Source organism: Manis pentadactyla, chromosome 1 (genome assembly GCF_030020395.1).
Source record: "Manis pentadactyla isolate mManPen7 chromosome 1, mManPen7.hap1, whole genome shotgun sequence".
Lineage (NCBI taxonomy): Eukaryota > Metazoa > Chordata > Mammalia > Pholidota > Manidae > Manis > Manis pentadactyla.
Window position 1 is genome coordinate 106,737,258 of NC_080019.1, and position 18,879 is coordinate 106,756,136.

The window sequence follows — 18,879 nt, forward strand, 5'->3', positions numbered from 1 at the left end:
TAATGAGTTTTAACAGGCCCCTTGGGATGACATAAAAACTTAGCATCCCAATAGCCTTGGCCACAGAGCCAAAATGAATCCACTGGCTTCCATAGACCCTTACTGAGTGCACAAGATAGAACACCAAAAGATGGAGACAGGGCAGAACAGCTATGAGAAATCTCTCCTAAACACACCAGGCATTCTCTAAGTGCAAGAAGAGCCAGCTGCTGAAAGCTGGGTTATGTTTGCTGAGAGAAACACCTCTGAGGTCCTCCATAGCTTCACTGAGCACAAAGCATGAACTGCCAGTTCTGAGGGCAGGGAAGAATATCTGAGAAAAAATTCCTCTGAGGCAGTCAGCATTTTACTGAATATAAGACCATTGCTGCTGGAGGTGAAGATGTCAAGTAGGTAAATTGAGAGAAATCCATCCCAAGCTCGCCACATCATCAGGTGCAAGGCAATAGCTGTTGGCGTCTGGGTCAGGGCAGCCAGGCAGAAAGAAATCTGAAGCTCAGAAAATCAGGCACGGGACTGGAGAAAGAAGATAACGCCAAGCAGCCAAAAGGAAAACAAGATAAAGTGGTTTAGGCTGTAAAACAGAGATCCCTCATGGTTTTGAGAACTGGCAGCTGGACATAAAGATATCACTGGAATCACATCAGGGATCAGATTTCAGCATGAAGTTCACTCTACATCGTTTGTTAGCATAAACTGTATAGTATTTTATAACCTAAAACCTCAGGCATACAAAACACTCAGGCAGAATATTCCAGGGGCTCACAGCTCATCACCTGGGAGTAGCCAAAGGCCAGTCCTAAAGACAAGCCTTTCCTTGGAATATGCTATTTGTGCAACCCAGGCCTGCTGAGGTAACCCTTAACTCTTTCCCACACAGACATGTTAACATAATTTGTTCACTCTGAAAAGGAAATCATCTGCAGGGAGAAATAGAGAGCACCCAAAAGGTAAATAGAATTTACTGGGCAAATATGATAGATGTATCTATATTTTAAAACTTTATATAAACCCACTAAAATAACAAATGAAAAAAAAAACTGTTAACACCATTTAATGACAGGTGTTTGGAGCAACTGGAACTCTCATATTTCACTGGTGATAGTCTAAAATGGTACCACGACTTGAAAAAAGTGGCTTGGCATTTCATATAAAAATAAACATACGTTCTTATTATCCAGAAATCCCAAGCCTAGGTATTTATCCAAGAGAAATGAAAATATGTCTGTATAAAGACATGCCCAAGTATGTTTGTGACAGCTTTATTTATAATAGTCCAAATTGGCAACAACTTAAATGTCTATCAGTAAGAGAACATATTAGATTGTGGTTTATTCATGGAATGGAATGCTACCCAGCAATAAAAAGGAATAATATATTGATACATACAACATCAAATGTTATGATTTTCAGAAGAATACAGATATACAAGAGTACATATTGTATTGATTCCATTTATACAAAGTCCTAGAACCAATCTATGGTAAAAGAGACCAGAACAGTATTTTCCTCTGGGATTAGAATACCATTACACCCAACCTTTTATAGACATTTACTCAGTGTAAGCCCTTAAAAAAAATCATCCCTAAATGTTCCATCTCATGCTTGGAGATACAAAATTCTAATATAATAGTGCTGAGGCTAAGGGTAAAATACTGTTGGAAAAAATAAAAAGTTATTCACTTTTCAATAAGAAAGAATTAGAAAAACTAAAATACTTATTTGAAGGATGTATATTAGCCAACATCTAGAAAATCTCAGCATGAATGTTAAAGTAATCATTAGATTCTAAGTCTGTTAAAATTGCAGTAATTTTATATTCAGTGAATTCTTCAGTTTGCCCAGAAGGCTCTTTAAATCTGAAGTTTTCAAGAGGCTTCTTTTCCATATTAGATTTCCAATCACCAAATATATCTCAAAAGATAAAATAATAAAAATCATTAGCTTCAAATATGTAACCATAGACTATAGATATAGAGTTTATTTAGCCAAAAGCTTTTTAAGTAATTCAGGAAATCTGTGCAATTGGCAAAGAAGGCCATGGTCTATGATTGGGGCTTTCTAATCTGTCAGTCTCTTGAAGAGCTTTTATTAGAGCAACACAGCTTTCGGCTCCCTTTGAGGGAATTTTTCAGAGTGTTATGTAAATTGTCATGTAATATGTTCAGAAGTTTCTCAAAAGATTTTTTCATCGTGTTAAAAAGGTAATTCTTACAGACTGATTGCTTCATTAAAAGTAATTTATTCATGCCTATGTATTCACTAACATATTAGTTTTACTAGGAATTACTGATCCCTTTCAGCCTAATAAAAAATAAACAGTAATTGAACTCCTTCGTCGTTTATCTGAATGAGATTCTCATGCTAGTCTTAGAGAATTTTATGAGGAAAACATAGAGATTTAACATAACCTTTCCAGATTGCCGCTTGACACTTTCAGTTATGTTCAGGACCTTTTCTAATTTCCATAAGCATTTTAGTAGATGTAGGGAACTGAATTATTTTGTAAACTGCTCATACCAATAAAATATTTTGGGCATGTACACAAGAGCTGGATGAGTCCACTACATTCAGTCATTGTTTTTTAAAATAAAAACACCTGAACAAGAAATCAGAATTTTACAAATACACAAAATAATTAGCTTCCCAGGAAATGGTACTAGTTAGCCAAAACATTTATAAATCAAATTGCTATGTTTTGTGTAATATGTGTTCTCAATTTCAGCATCCTATAATTGCATCTTATTCTATTGAAGATACATAGAGACAATTTTTGGAGAAATGCTGAAAAAAAGATATAGTCAATCCTTCTTCAGAAACCATTCACATAGTAACAAACAAAAAAGAAAAAGAAATAGACCCATAAATATTGACAACAGGCTGTTGTTTACCATAGGGAGGGAGTTGGGGAATTGGTAAAACAGGTGAAAGTAATAAAAAGGCACAAACTGCAAATTATAAAGTAAGTTAGTCATATGAATGGAAATACAATATATAGAATATAACCACTAATATTGTAATATCCTGGTATGATAATGGGGTAACTACACTTAACCGTGGCAAGCATCTAGTAATATATATAATTAATCAGTATGTTGTACATCTGAAACTAATATATTGTATGTCAATTTTATTCCAATGAAATAAAGAAAAATAAAGCCTTTATATAGTAGGCATTGTGCCAGTCATAAAACAAATTTGAGTTGATTTCTTTCATTGTATCTTTTTTCTTTCACTTTCCTTTTATTCTTCACTAGTCCCTTTAAACTTCCTCTTTCCATGCTTCTTCATTAACCCTCTTCTCATTTATTTTTCTCTTTCTCCTCCTTTCAAGGAATTTAACAACCATGTGTCTAATATGTCTCCTAATCTATCGTTTAAAATGTCCCCCCACTTTTATTACTTATTTTATAACTGTATTTGACCTCAACTCAGTGATCCTCAAGGCTTGTACTGTTTACTTTTTTGTAAATCATCACAAAGGAATCCATTTGGTCTTCTAGACTTGATTGCTAACAATCATTAATTCAAATAGAGGTTTGAATTATGCTGAGGGCACTGTACTACTGGTCTTGCGAAGACATAACTGAGTGTATGGTTGGGTAATTGGAATTCTTAGCATTGAGGACTGAAAGTAGCACAGACTTGTTTTGTTGAGAAGAGTAGAAAGGAAAATAAATATTTATTGAGCATGTGTGTGTGAGGTCTTATTCTGCCTACATGCCTATAAATTATTGATTACTTCAGTGTGTCCTCTAAACAATTCTATAAGCTTGGCATTTCAGATAGAGGAGTACAATCTATTTAGTTTTGCAGCAGAGAGTTGCTGGTAATGAGATTAGACTGGCCAACATGTAAATTACAGCCAGACTTGCTTCACACTTTTAGAGCAGCTAAATTAAAACTATGGCCAACTGGGGTCTTTTAGTTTAAAAAATGTATTGAGGAACAAGATAGTTCAGAAGAAGAACCATTTTCCAGCCTAGTGCTTTATTGGGGTGAGGGTGACATTAAAAGGAAAATACAATACAGATAAATGTTCTTTAACTATGAATAATATATACAAGTTACAAAGAGTAAAATGTTTCCTGTTACTTTAAAAGTTCTTCTGTCAGGAAAACACAGAAAAAAAATTGTTAAATTCATGAAATATAAATATTTATTAAAACAGTTCACAGTTTATTTGAGCAACATTATAATAGTCAATACTTTCAAATCACAAAGTGTCTCTTGAAAAACATTATTTTGTTGCAAATACTGAGCAAAGAACATAAATCATGTTTAAAGATATATTTTAATCATGTTATAAAACTGTCATCACAGCTAAAATGCCACTGTATTGATATTGTATGCTCCAAGTTAAGGATCCTACGTTCTCAACTACTGTTGCTATTTATTCTAAAGACAAGCAAGAACATAAGTCAACTAATTTCCTTTAGTGAGGAAAATAAATTGTTTTATGTCAAAATCATTCTTAAAATATAGAACTGATGCATAATACATCCCCCAAAACAAAAATATATAGTGATTTAGGTTATTTTCACAGATGCGTGTGTGTGTGTGTGTGTGTGTGTGTGTGTGTTTGGTGCTGATTAGAACTGAAGCTAATGAGGCCAAGAACTGATAAGATCTGCAGTTAACAACTCTGTTATGAAAAGCGGATTACATGTTGAAATTACCAGCCTTAACCAGCAGCATAGTTAATTTTGTTTCTTTCTTTTTGTCATCTGGAGAAAGAAGGTGAGAGTTTGACTGTGTGGTTCTGTTACAATAACAGAATCACTAATAGCTGTTCTCATAAGTGATGCTCTTTGCCTGTGTAGACTAGTTCTAACTTGAAGTACAACTAACAGTTGCCTTAGTGATTCCTGGCTTTACCAGCTCTGTTAGTTAACAATGGGGAACAATAAGAGATGTCTGCATCACAGGATTAATGTCTAAGTAATGTCTAGAAAGAATGATCTGTCTTGATGATTTATTCACGTTGTGATATTTGTTAACTGTTTAACCCCAGTTTGGTTTGTTTGTTTTGTTAATCTGGAAACAGGAGTAATAATAATATCGTTTTACACACTTCAAAAAGTTATTGTGGGAATCTGTCTGTTGAAAGGTAAACGGAGCCATATTAAAATGTTTTAGAGCTCATTTGAACAAAAATTGATTTGAACTGGGCAGCACCACACCTGAAGTGTTAGGAGTGCCCTGCCAACGGGAGCTGGGGGAGGACTTACAGAGAAGAGGCAGAAGCAAAGCAAGGAAATTATTTGCCTGCCTAAAGCTTAAGTGGTTACATTCTTTGAGCAAACCTACTTGGTGATTGGCTGTCCTTTCTGATTTCTTAGTCTGGAAGCATCATAAGCGTAGGGTTTGGTTTGCTTATGTAGTGCCAAGGCATTATTAAAGTCAAAGAGTCTAATGGCCTCCGTGTTTAATTAATTTAACATGCCAAAAACATCTTTAAAACTTGTGAAACATGTAAATCTGTTTTCCCATAACAAAACCAGGTCAGATTGGACTGTAGTGAAATCAAGAGGTAACGGCATACTGGCTACCCTGCTCCTGATACCAGGGTGCCCGTTTCCTAGCCTTCCCGAGTCCCTTTCTTCTTGGAGGGCAGAGGCTAAGGAGAAGCTTCTTCTCTTTTGGGCTCGTGGAGCCTCCATTCCCATCATGCACTATCCAGGTCTCCTTTTCTCCACTCAGGCTCACGTATCAGTGACTGGGAGGACTTTTGCTGCCCAGATGGCTTCTCTCCTTATTTCTTTACCATCATCAGCTCCCCCAATGATCAGTTTGTGTGGTTCTCAAAGTCCACATTTACCCGTGTGCTCTTTGTCTTTGGCAGTCTTTAGGCTGTGTGGAGTTACACCGCCAGACTCTGGGCTGTAATTCTTAGTTTCTGAAGAGCGAGGCCTCACTCACTATTTATGAGTCTTTACTCTGAAAACTCAGAGGTGGTAAAAGTTCCCTTGAGGGTTGTTTAGAAATTATGTGTTATCATACAGGTTGATGCACCAAACTCTTTTTACTTGTCTGTAGTCACAGCATGTCCCTTTCTGAACTAGGCATCTCAACTCTGAGTTGTTTAGGCCAAATAAGGTAGAGTCATCCTTTATTCCTCCCTTTATGTCATACCACCTATATGCTCCATTAGGAATTTTTGGCTACTGTCAATATATAGCCAGAATCCAATCATACTTCACTGCTTTCTCTATCTCCACTTTTATTCCGTCTAAAATGATTTGAGTAGCCTCCTAACTGCTTACCCCACTTCCATCTCTGCCCATGACAGTTCTCAGAATTATCAGCCACAGTTATCCATTAAAGCATAAGTCAGACCTATCGTGCTCTGCTTCTCATTTACTCTGGGTAAAAGGCAAAGTCCTTATTGCCGAAAGGCCCTACAAAAATCTAACCCTCTGAACTAACTGACCCCATCTCCCACTAGTCTCCTCTTCGCTCATTGTGCTGCAGTCACAGTCATTGACAGTGAGAATTAACCCTGTCTAGCTTATTTAAATTTGTAATCCACATCCTTCCCAAGCATTACTGAGCCCTTACCCTGTGTTTATAGCACATACAACATTCTCCATAATCTACCTATTAACTGTGTTGATTGTCAGTCTCTCCCTTCTAGAATGCTAAGGCCCAAGAGGACATCAAGAAATAGTTGTCTGTTTTGTTCACTGATGTTTCCCTGAAATCTGAATTAATTTCTGGTACATAGTAAGTTCTCAAATAGTTGTTCTATGAATGAATGAAACAATTTTTCTTTTTCTCATCTAGAGTACTGTCTAGTGAGTTAGGGCAGATTTTGTCCTCCAAGTACCTCAGCTCCAGGTTTGATCATTGATCCTCAGTACATCCACAGAGCCTTTACATCAGGAGAAGTTCTGGCAGCTACCTTCCCTGATGTGCATAATTTCCTATGAAGAACATAAAGATTAAACCCCTTTCTAGAATCCATTTTTACATCTTACTACTAATTTTCAGATTTAGCTGCACAACATCTTCTTAAGTAAAATTGAATTGTATCTAAACAACTTATTCAATCTAAAGATGCATTTTAATAGAAAAGTTTACTTAGGAGTTTGTAACAGAAAGTGTGTCCAATCCAGATGTGGCAAACAGTTTCTTGGCAAGGTATAGGATGTCTGGCATTTCTAGGATTGTTAGAAATAAGTGTTTTTAAATGATTTCCTTTACTGTTCATCAAGATAGTGTATCAAATACCTATGTAGTCTGGAAAGGATTGGCACCAATTTAAGTAAAAGTTCTAATTGGCCAAACCAAAGCAAACACTGATGAAATGGAAATGCCAAGAAGAAAACTGACATAATTAAATTGGTATTATTGAAATGGAAAGTGGCTTAATGTTTAATAGCATGAATAGCTGAGATATCCGCTTGTTGAAAAACATTGTTCTTCACTGAAATATTTCAACTTTTGTGTAATTCTACATCAAAGAAGTTTCTTTGAACATTTGACATAATTAGTGATTTCTTTTCTTACTCTTTCAAATGAAACTGAACAAAGATTTTGGGCAAGCATAACATGAATTAGAGAGCAAGTAGGAATTAGTTTGAAGTCCTAGACTTTTCTTTATACTAGTGTTGAGTCTGGCTATAATCTAGAATATGTAGACAATATGAGAACAAACTGACATTCTATTATTTGATCAATGTTTGTGGAGTATGCTAAATATTATTTAGTAATATTTTTCATGCCAGGTTTACTAGTAGACTGGAGTGTGTGTATATGTACATGCACACATACACACACAAGCATTCATCTATGTGCAAATAAAACCTTCATAAAAAATGATTTTCCTTGAATTTAAACCTAAAAAGCTTCTCACAAAACCAGCAAGTTAATGGGTTATAAAGTTTATTTTTGTTTTTGTTTATGTCTCACATGTTTGAATTTTAGTCTCAAACACTCAAAACAGATCTTAGGCCAGAGAAATTGAGCCCACTATAAATATTTGACTTTGAAATTGTGCTTCAGTCCACACTCTCCATGTCTGCTCTATAAAAGTGTATCTTTCTACTGATAAAATATTGGAAAAGTATGCAATAAAACCTGAATTTTATGACAACTTTTTCATACTTAGACCAAACTCCCTGTCAGGATATCTCTTGCTCGAATATAGCAAGCTGCAAGACTCAGTCACATAGAGTAAGACTGCAGCTGGCTGTAAGTAGGGTATAGAATGAAGGACCAACCTGAACTGCTGACGCAAGTGACTATTTGCGTGGCAACAAAATGACTGAGTGGTTCCCTGTGGCTTTCCCCATTGCTACAGTAGACAGGGATTAAAAGACTAGGATACTCATCCTAGAATCTAGAGGTAAGATAACTTTTATGTTTATGTTATCATTGATAAGGAATGAAAAATTGTATTTATTAAGGTTATTGTATTTTGCCGATAAATCTTTAAATTGACTGTAGAAATTGTAATAAAACTAGGGGTGGCATAAGAAGTTATACAAATACTTAGAAAATAATATATTAAGGGAATATTTTGACGAGTTAATTAAGGAATGCTATTACAAAATAATGTTATCCCTCTTATCTTAAGAAAGTAGTTATAGTTAGAGCAGAATAATAGAAATCAAGCACCATATTTTATATTTGTTTAGACTGATTAAGTGAAAATAATTAAATTGGCATATAATGGTCACAGGTGTGTGTAGATATGGAGTCTGTTTTTATTACCCGTATTCCAGAAGATTAAAAAGGGGGGAAAGAATGAAAGGTGAGCAAGGAAGGCAGAGGTTATCTTAAGTAATTCTAATTTAAAAGGAAAAAATCTTGAATGGGTTGTTGGCATATGAAATTCAAAAAAACTGGGCAGCACTGGATAGAACTTTTCATTTCTCAACCCCTTATCTGAATCTAGCAGATGTCATGTCATCAGGGACCAGTAGGCATTCTCATGGTGTCTTATGTGAAATAAGGCAATTATCACAGTTCTTTTCCTAAGACTGGAAATGGCTATGCGTACTTTTTAAATTATTAAAAGTAGATGGAGGGGTGGAGCCAAGATGGCGGCATGAGTAGAGCAGTGGAAATCTCCTCCGAAAACCACATATATTTTTGAAAATACAACAAAAAAACTCTTCCTAAAAGAAAGACCAGAAGACACAGGACAACAGCCAGACCACATCACACCTACTAGAACCCAGTGCCTCGTGAAGGGGGTAAGATACAAGCCCCACCCAGCAGGACCCAAGCGGCTCTCACCCCAACTCCCGGCAGGAGGAGAGGAGTTGGAGCGGGGAGGGAGAGGGAGCCCAGGACTGCTGAACACCCAGCGCTAGCCATCCGGACCAGAGCGCAGACACAGTGCATGCGTGGGGTCCTGGATACTAGGGAAGCAGGACAGAAGGACCTGTGAGCAGGTCCCTGCAGATGTTACACCCAGGAAAAAGAAAAGTGAGTGCTTTTTGGAAGTCTTAAAGGGACAGGGACCCCACAGCCAGACGGAAGTGTACTGGGACACTTAGTCTAGCAGCAGGGAATCTGGGGCTCTCTGGCCACTTTAACCCCCTGGGCAGCAGGGACCACAGAGGCCCCTCACGGAAATAAATAGCGTCCCGGACATTCCCCCTCCAAAGTGGCGCCACCATATCGGAGCAGCTGCACAAGGCAGGCCACGCTCACAGCAACAGCGGAGATAAACTCCATAGCATCAGGGCAGGAATCAGAAGACCTTTCTGCAGGCAGCTACCCAGCACAAGCCACTAGAGGTCGCTGATCTCCCAGGAGAGGAGGGCCACAAACCAACAAGAAAGGAAGTCCTTCCAGCCGTCACTCGTCCCAGTTCTGCAGACTATTCCTATCACCATGAAAAGGCAAAATTACAGGCGGACCAAGATCATAGAGACAACACCAGAGGAGACAGACCTAACCAGTCTTCCTGAAAAAGAATTCAAAATAAAAATCATAAACATGCTGACAGAGATGCAGAGAAATATGCAAGAGCTAAGGGATGAAATCCGAAGGGAGATTACAGATGCCAGGAAGGAGATTACAGAAGTGAAACAAACTCTGGAAGGATTTATAAACAGAATGGGTAAGATGCAAGAGGCCATTGAGGGAATAGAAACCAGAGAACAGGAACGCATAGAAGCTGACACAGAGAGATAAAAGGATCTCCAGGAATGAAACAATATTAAGAGAACTGTGTGACCAATCCAAAAGGAACAAGATCTGTATTATAGGGGTACCAGAAGAAGAAGAGAGAGAAAAAGGGATAAAAAGTGTATTTGAAGAAATAATTGCTTAGAAATTCTGCAAACTGGGGGAGGAAATAATCGAATAGACCACGGAAATACAGAGAACTCCCAAAAGAAAGGACCCAAGGAGGACAACACCAAGACACATAATAATTAAAATGGCAAAGATCAAGGACAAGGAAAGAGTTTTAAAGGCAGCTAGAGAGAAAAAGGTCACCTAAAAAGGAAAACCCATCAGGCTAACATCAGACTTCTCAACAGAAACCTTACAGGCCAGAAGAGAATGGCATGAGATATTTAATGCAATGAAACAGAAGGGCGTTGAACCAAGGATACTATATCCAGCATGGTTATCATTTAAATATGAAGGAAGGATTAAAAAATTCCCAGACAAGCAAAAGTTGAGGGAATTTGCTTCTCACTAACCACCTCTACAGGGTATTTTAGAGGGACTGTTCTAGACGGGAGCACTCCTAAGACTAAACAGATGTCACCAGAAACTAAAATCACAGCAAAGAAAGCAGACCAACCAAATACTAACTAAAGGCAAAAAAATAAAATCAACTACCCACTAAAAGCAGTTAAAGGAAACACGAAAGAGCACAGAATAAAACAACCAACATATATAGAATGGAGGAGGAGGAATAAGAAGGGAGAGAAGAAAAGAATCTCCAGACAGTGTATATAACAGCTCAATAAGTGAGCTAAGTTAGGCAGTAAGATACTAAAGAAGCTAACCTTGAACCTTTGGTAAACACGAATTTAAAGCCTGCAATGGCAATAAGTACATATCTTTCAATAGACACCTTAAATGTAAATGGACTAAACGCAATAATCAAAAGACACAGAGTAATAGAATGGATAAAAAAGCAAGGCCCATCTATATGCTGCTTACAAGAAACTCACCTCAAACCCAAAGACATGCACAGACTAAAAGTCAAGGGATGGAAAAACATATTTCAGGCAAACAACAGAGAAAAGAAAGCAGGGGTTGCAGTACTAGTATCAGACAAAATAGACTTCAAAACAAAGAAAGTAACAAGAGATAAAGAAGGATATTACATAATGATAAAGGGCTCAGTCCAAAAAGAGGATATAACCATTCTAAATATATATGCACCCCACACAGGAGCACCAGCATATGTGATACAAATACTAACAGAACTAAAAGAGGAAATAGAATGCAATGCATTCATTCTAGGAGACTTCAACACACCACTCACCCCAAAGGATAGGTCCACCGGGCAGAAAATAAGTAAGGACACGGAGGCACTGAACAACACGGTAGAACAGATGGACCTAATAGACATCTACAGAACGCTACATCCAAAGGCAACATGATATACATTCTTCTCAAGTGCACATGGAATATTCTCCAGAATAGACCACATACTAGGCCACAAAAAGAGCCTCAGTAAATTCAAAAAGATTGAAATTCTACAAACCAACTTTTCAGACCACAAAGGTATAAAATTAGAAATAAATACTAAAAAGAAAACAAAAAGGCTCACAAACACATGGAGGCTTAACAACATGCTCCTAAATAATCAATGGATCAAAGAAAAAATTAAAATAGATATCAAGGAATATATGGAAACAAATGACAGTAACAACACAAAGCCCCAACTTCAATGGGACGCAGAGAAAGCACTCTTAAGAGGAAACTGTATAGTGATCCAGGGACACTTGAAGAAGGAAGAACAATCACAAATGAATAGTCTAACATCACAATTATCGAAACTGGAAAAAGAAGAACAAATGAGGCCTAAAGTCAGCAGAAGGAGGGACATAATAAAGATCAGAGAAGAAATAAACAAAATTGAAAAGAATAAAACAATAGCAAAAATCAATGAAACCAAAAGCTGGTTCTTTAAGAAAATGAACAAAATAGATAAGCCTCTAGCCAAACTTATTAGGAGAAAAAGAGAATCAACACAAATCAACAGAATCAGAAATGAGAACGGAAAAATCACGACAGACTCCACAGAAATACAAAGAATTATTAAAGATGACTATGAAAACCTATTGCCAACAAGCTGGAAAACCTAGAAGAAATGGACAACTTCCTAGAAAAATACAACCTTCCAAGACTGACCAAGGAAGAAACACAAAAGTTAAACAAACCTATTATGAGTAAAGAAATTGAAACAGTAATCAAAAAACTACACAAGAACAAAATCCCCGGGGGGACGGATTTACCTCAGAGTTTTATCAGACACACAGAGAAGACATAATACCCATTCTCCTTAAAGTTTTCCAAAAAATAGAAGTGGAGGGAATACTCCCAAACTCATTCTATGAAGCCAATATCACCCTAATACCAAAACCAGGCAAAGACCCCACCAAAAAAGAAAATTACAGACCAATATCCCTGACGAATGTAGATGCAAAAATACTCAATAAAATATTAGGAAACCAAATTCAAAAATATATCAAAACGATCATACACCATGACAACTGGAATTCATCCCAGGGATGCAAAGATGGTACAACATTCGAAAATCCATCAACATCATCCACCACATCAACAAAAAAGACAAAACCCACATGATCATCTCCATAGATGCTGAAAAAGCATTTGACAAAATTCAACATCCATTCATGATAAAAACTCTCAGCAAAATGGGTATAGAGGGCAAGTACCTTGACATAATAAAGGCCATATATGATAAACACACAGCCAACATCATACTGAACAGCGAGAAGCTGAAAGCTTTTCCTCTGCGATCGGAAACAAGACAGGGATGCCCACTCTCCCCACTGTTATTTAACATAGTACTGGAGGTCCTAGCCACCGCAATTAGACAAAACAAAGAAATGCAAGGAATCCAGATTGGTAGAGAAGATGTTAAACTGTCACTATTTGCAGATGACATGACATTGTACATAAAAAACCCTAAAGACTCCACTCCAAAACTACTAGAACTGATATTGGAATACAGCAAAGTTGCATGATACAAAATTAACACACAGAAATCTGTGGCTTTCCTATACACTAACAATGAACCAATAGAAAGAGAAATCAGGAAAACAACTCCATTCACAATTGCATCGAAAAGAATAAAATACCTAGGAATAAACCTAACCAAAGAAGTGAAAGACCTATACCCTGAAAACTACAAGACACTCTTAAGAGAAATTAAAGGGCACTAACAAATGGAAACTCATTCCATGCTCATGCCTAGGAAGAATTAATATCATCAAAATGGCATCCTGCCCAAAGCAATATACAGATTTGATGCAATCCATATCAAATTACCAGCAACATTCTTCAACAAACTGGAACAAATAGTTCAAAAATTCATATAGAAGCACCAAAGACCCCAGATAGCCAAAGCAATCCTGAGAAAGAAGAATAAAGTGGGGGAGATCTCACTCTCCAACTTCAAGCTCTACTACAAAGCCATAGTAATCAAGACAATTTGGTACAGGCACAAGAACAGAGCCACAGGCCAGTGGAACAGATTAGAGGCTCCAGACATTAACCCAAACATATATGGTCAATTAATATTTGATAAAGGAGCCATGGGCATACAATGGCGAAATGACAGTCTGTTCAACAGATGGTGCTGGCAAAACTGGACAGCTACATGTAAGAGAATGAATCTGCACCACTGTCTAACACCATACACAAAAGTAAATTCGAAATGGATCAAAGACCTGAATGTAAGTCATGAAACCATTAAACTCTTGGAAAAAAACATAGGCAAAAACCTCTTAGACATAAACATGAGTGACCTCTTCTTGAACATATCTCCCCGGGCAAGGAAAACAAAAGCAAAAATGAACAAGTGGGACTATATTAAGCTGAAAAGCTTCTGTACAGCAAAGGACACCATCAGTAGAACAAAAACGTACCCTACAGTATGGGAGAATATATTTGTAAATGACAGATCCGATAAAGTCTTGACATCCAAAATATATAAAGAGCTCACCCACCTCAACAAACAAAAAGCAAATAATCCAATTAAAAAATGGTCAGAGGAACTGAACAGACAGTTCTCCAGAAAGAAATTCAGATGGCCAACAGACACATGAAAAGATGCTCCACATCGCTAATTATCAGAGAAATGCAAATTAAAACCACAATGAAGTATCACCTCACACCAGTAAGGATGGCTGCCATCCAAAAGACAAACAACAACAAATGTTGGCAAGGTTGTGGAGAAAGGGGAACCCTCCTACACTGCTGGTGGGAATGTAAATTAGTTTAATCACTGTGGAAAGCAGTATGGAGGTTCCTCAAAATGCTCAAAATAGACTTACCATTTGACCCAGGAATTCCACTCCTAGGAATTTACCCTAAGAATGCAGCACTCCAGTTTGAAAAAGACAGATGCACCCCTATGTTTATCGCAGCAATATTTACAATAGCCAAGAATTGGAAGCAACCTAAGTGTCCATCAGTAGATGAATCGATAAAGAAGATGTGGTACATATACACAATGGAATATTACTCAGCCTAAGAAGAAATAAATCCTATCATTTGCAACAACATGGATGGCGCTAGAGGGTATTATGTGGAGTGAAATAAGCCAAGTGGAGAAAGAGAAATACCAAATGATTTCACTCATCTGTGGAGTATAAGAACAAAGGAAAAACTGAAGGTACAAAAGAGCTGCAGAATCACAGAACTCAAGAATGGACTGCCAGGTACCAAAGGGAAAGGGATTGGGGAGGATGGTTGGGTAGGGAGGGATAATGGGGGGGAGAAGAAAGGGGGTATTATGATTAGCATGCATAATGGGGGAGGGGGAGAAAGGTGAGGACTGTGCAACATGGAGAAGACATGTAGTTATTCTAGAACATTTTGCTATGCTGATGGACAGTGACTGTTATGGGGTTTGTGGGGGGCACTTGGTATAGGGATGAGCATAGTAAACATAATATTCTTCATGTAATTGTTGATTAATGATAACAAAAAAAAAAAGAGAAAGGAAAGGGGGATTACTCCCTGATAGGATAAAACTCACTTCAAATCAATGATTAATCCATGCTTTACATATCCTTAATTTTGATCTTTCAGAGGGTGTCAGATGATCAGCTATGGAAATACATTTTTCTGATAATATTCCTTTCTCTTTAAAAAAAAAAAAAAGCAGTTCCTGTGTGGTGATCTCCTACAGGTTCTTCACCATGGTATAAAGGTCATACCAAAGTGTGGGCAAAGGGTCTGTTTGTGTTTATACAGAGGATCAAAGCCCAATTTGGCTACCCAGAAAATGAAATAAGATACGATATGAAGAAGAAGTTCCAACATCAACATACTCTGGAAGAGTCTTTCCAGAAGATGATCATCAAAAAATATCAACAAAGATCCTGTTGCTGTTGCAGTTGTAGCTGCATTCATCCCACTGGTTCCTGGAATTGCCATTGGAATGAAGGGGGAGATATATAAGCTGGCCTGTGCATACAGTAAAATAACAAATTTGACTTGATCTATACTGTTGGAACTCAACCAAGAATTAGGAGAAGTGCAAGTTGCAGTGCTCCAAAATCGTGCGACTATAGACTATCTACTGTTAAAAGAACACATGGGATGTGAACAGTTCCCAGGAATGTGTTATTTTAATTTGTCTGATTTTTATCAAACTATTCAAATTCATTTAGACAACATCCATCATATCATTGATAATTTTTCACAAATGCCTAGGGTACCTAACTGGTTTTCTGGGTTTCACTGGATATGGCTCGTAATTGTAGATTTGCTTTTGTTATGTAGCTGTATTCCTATTATGTAAATGTATGTGTGCAATTTAATTAGTAGTTTAAAACCTATACATGCTTATGTTACTCTACAAGAAGATATGTCAAAGAAATAATCAATCTTCCATTGTTTTCTTCCATCTGCTACTTCTATAACTTTTCTTCTTCCTTCCTAATTACAACCCTTTAGTAGAATTCGTGCCTCATATCGAAAATTACCAAGTATCATTATTCTTCCAAGTGGTAAAGATACCTCAAGACAAATGCTGGGCATAGAAGCCACAGGACATAAATCTGCAAAGAAGTAAAAAGCTAACCTTTTCAAAGAATATTGCTTCTCTCTCATTTACCAACTTTACATTTCCCTGTATGGCCCCGGAAGATGACTGGTTAGCCAGAGACGGGTAAGATTCCCCAAGGGAGGAACAACCTAAGACAAGCACAGTCTCAGGGGGGCCATCAGGTGAGAAATTGGGGATCAACAGAAGTGAGGCTTAGAACCTTACCCCCCCTGTTTTGAGAGAAATCTTCTGCATCCGTGGATGTTTAGTTGTCCTTGTCTTGCTTACATTAATACTTAGTCTATAGGCACATACCTGATCATCTACATTTGCCTTCTTACAGCACTAAACTATGTTTTCTACCTTTATCTTGCATCTACCAACCACTTCAGCATTTTATTAATAATAATAATAATAAGGGAGAAATGTGGGATTCACATATAAATCAAGTATAAAAATCAAACAAATATTCATATTTGACCTGATTGTTTATAGTTCATAATGCGTGATCAAAACCGAAAGTTTCTGTGATGACTGCCCTTGCACTGTTCACCATGTAAGAACTTGTTCACCATGTAAGAACTTATTTGTTATGCTTCAGAAGATTGGAGACTGTTGAGAATTAGGCTTGGGGTTGATTAATGATTGTACATTGAGTCCCCTATACAGAATTTTATTGTTGTTAACAACCATTTGATCAATAAGTATGAGAGATGCCCTCTCAAGAAAAAAAAAAAGTAGATGGAGATTTGTTTATAGATTTGTTTGTAGATTATGTTTTGGAAATTTGTTGAGGCAAAATAGTGAAGTTAGATGGAATAAACTAGTCTCCTTTACGAAAACAAATATAACTGTCATTTTTGAAATGGAACATTGTTCTTTATGAAACTATTATAAGAAGATGTGATAGTTTCTAAATTAGTATGTAATAGAGAGTTGTCATTTTTGCTTTTCACCCACTGTCCCTCTTTTAGAGAAATAACACCCAGATTTGGTGGGGCTGATATCCTCTTGCATTCTCTTCCATTGTGTGGGTGGGTTTGTCCTGAACCTACAGGTGGGCTCTGATTAACTTAACCCAGTCGTCTCACACCCCATCGCTGCATCAGCAGCAGGAAGTTCTTGCATGGACACAGTAAACAAACAGATCCAGTTAGGCAGCGAGGCATAGACTGTCTTTGAGAAAACAGGAGGTGTTTCTTTTAAGAGAATTATTAACTTTAAAGATTACGTATTTCTTATTGCTAATCGATTATTTTCCCAGAACCGTTTTCATCTGGGTCCTGTGATGATGATTTTTTGCATCCAAATAATTTCCTTCTTGGTGTACTTGAAAGCTCGCATGTGACCACCACTGCAGTCGAAAGGACCTCATGGACCCTGTTGTTGCAATCTAAATGGAGAACCATGAGGCCAAGGTCTCAGGGTTAGTGATTATCATTGATTTCCAGGCTCAAAAACCAGTTTCTACTTGCCACATCCATAATGTTAAACAATTTTTGGAGGAAGAATCACCTCCTTGGGGTGAATTATTTTCTTAATGAAGGAAGAAATAATTGAAAAGGCAAGGGGATTTGCAATTCAGTTCAGTAGAGTGTCATTTGGAACCACAAAGTTATTAAAGGCTAGTACATTCATAATGAAGAGTTAAATTTGTCTCTGGAATTGTTTAAAAGAAAAGGTGATACAAAAAAATCAATGAATATTTATGATTTCCTTTACCCTTAGTCAATGAGTTGTAGTTTCTGCTCCAAAGAAGAGGAAATGGGTTTATTTAATAGAAAGGGAAAAAAATGGCTTTTTATTCAAATTTACATGCTCTTTCTGAATAGAATAAGAGAGCATTTCAATTGTGTCTGTACTTTGCTGAATCCTACTTTGGAATATGAAGACATTTTCTTGAAGGCATAAATATAACAAGAGCAAAAATAATAGCCAAAAAGTTACCACAAGGTTGTAAGCATTATTTTGAAATTTCTGAAACAGAAGCCTATTTTTGTATGTAGAAATTCTGTCTTGCCCTTAGATTAAAAAAAGTGTGGTTCTTTCCAACCAGAATTTATGAATGTCTAAAGAAGCTGGCTCCTGCTGGTGCTGGACACCAATTTCTTTAGAGAGACTAGCGATTATATATACTACCAATGTCTACCTGCTAGAAAAACAGTTGAAAAGCTCAGGAACAATTCTACCGTATGGTTCATTAAAGAGAAAAAATAATCTCTATAACATGCATGCAATGATCTAGGAAGATGAGCGGAGAAAAAAACAAAATCAGACCATAGTCTTTTTATTTACATTACCTTCACAAAGCGGAAGGATCTTTAAGGTGGAAATAGTACAACTATTTAGTCCCTCTTACATAACAAAAAGGGTAATTCACTTGGAACCTGGAATTTATTTTGGTGACTAACATAACTCTTCCATAAATTTCTTTAAATTCTCTAAACCTAATAAATTATATCCCAGATCCTAAACCAGAATTTGTCAGACTATTTAATATCCCCCAACAAAATGGTGGTGAGAGACATTTCTGAATTGGATGAGAAGTGGGTGATTTCTGCAAGTCCCTTCCACTTCTAAAATTTCAGACTTACTGAAAATATCCTGCGATTAGTACCCTCATACATGGAGGAAATAATACCAACTGTATG

General features: G+C 37.0%; 1 protein-coding gene across 6 annotated transcripts in view; it reads left to right on the plus strand.

The window, feature by feature from the left end:
* NAALADL2 (N-acetylated alpha-linked acidic dipeptidase like 2) overlaps positions 1-18,879 on the plus strand; it is a 1,368,824-nt gene that overhangs the window by 1,028,396 nt on the left and 321,549 nt on the right. The window lies entirely within an intron of this gene.